At 41.8% G+C, this 1,180-nt stretch overlaps 1 pseudogene; it reads left to right on the top strand.

Moving 5' to 3' along the window:
* Window positions 1-392: 392 nt before the first annotated feature.
* On the top strand, window positions 393-861 carry LOC150000753 (cyclin-dependent kinase 2-interacting protein pseudogene; annotated as a pseudogene).
* Window positions 862-1,180: the final 319 nt, after the last annotated feature.

The raw sequence follows: 1,180 nt of genomic DNA, 5'->3' as shown, positions 1-1,180 counted from the left end.
AGCTGACCGACTTTTCTCTCTCACATTGATGTTCCTCTCTCTCTTTATCTTCATCTCTCTCTAAAATCAATGAGCATATCCTTGGGTGAGGATTAAAAACAAATTAAAAAACACCCCTGATTTCACCATTTCTCAACTTCTCATATTCATTCTAGACTTTCTTTGGGAAAGAATGCAGGAATAGAAAACAATTAACTCTGCTTAACCTGGATTATATACTTCTACTAAGGGAAATTCTAAAAGAAAACAATAATAACTACCACTTATTGAATATCAACTAAGTGCTGTCATTAACCTTCAAAATAATCCTGCCAGATAGATGGCAATATTCACTTTATAAAAAAGGAATAAAAAACTCAGAGAGACTCTTTCCGGAGATATCAGGACACCACATGGCAGCAAAGATTCTTGGAAATGCAACACCCAAAAAACCTGTCTTATCTGTCAGAGCGAGAAAAATTAAGGACAATGCAGCCGACTGTCATAATTAAATCCAGAAATGGGAAACCCTCAATGATGCAGGCTTTGCTACTGCAAATAATATCGCCAACACGAAAATCAGTTTATTGAGTGAGGACAAGGTGGAGTTAGAGAGCAGCAGCCTGGCCACCGATGGATGTGCAGAGCAGAGGCCCCCAGAGTACAGTCAGGACCTCGAGGTGCTGTGCGAGGAGCTGCAGACCACCTTGGATGGTTTGACCAAAATACAGGTGAAGATGGAAAAGCTCTCTTCGACTACCAAGGGAATTTGTGAACTGGAAAATTACCATTATGGGGGGGTGGGGCAGCAACCGGCCACCCCTGTTTCACACGTGGCCCACACCCCATTTTTGTCTTCCTAGGACATTTCATGTTTCTTGACGCCTCATCCCCGGACACCAAGTTGCCCAGGAGAATTAATGGAAAGAATCAATACTGCAGAGGACAAACAAGTAAAAGAGCTAAGTGGGGAACAAATTATCCAGTGGCATTCACCCAGAGATCTGTCACAAAACAGAAGAGGTATCCAGTTCAGGAGAGATTGGTTGTTGAATTTACTGAGTTCCAAAGTCAATGCACACTTTTAGAAATAGCCTGCAAAACAATTTCTTTCTGAAAGAAACAGTGAAGTCATGAGAGAGCCAAGAGCTGACTTTTAATCATAGTGGCTCAATCACAGTTGTCTCCTCTGCCTCCAGAA

This window comes from Furipterus horrens, unplaced genomic scaffold (assembly GCF_987537825.1).
Source record: "Furipterus horrens unplaced genomic scaffold, mFurHor1.1.pri manual_scaffold_10, whole genome shotgun sequence".
Lineage (NCBI taxonomy): Eukaryota > Metazoa > Chordata > Mammalia > Chiroptera > Furipteridae > Furipterus > Furipterus horrens.
Note: the sequence above shows the minus strand (reverse complement) of the source record. Positions and strands in the feature narration are given on the sequence as shown.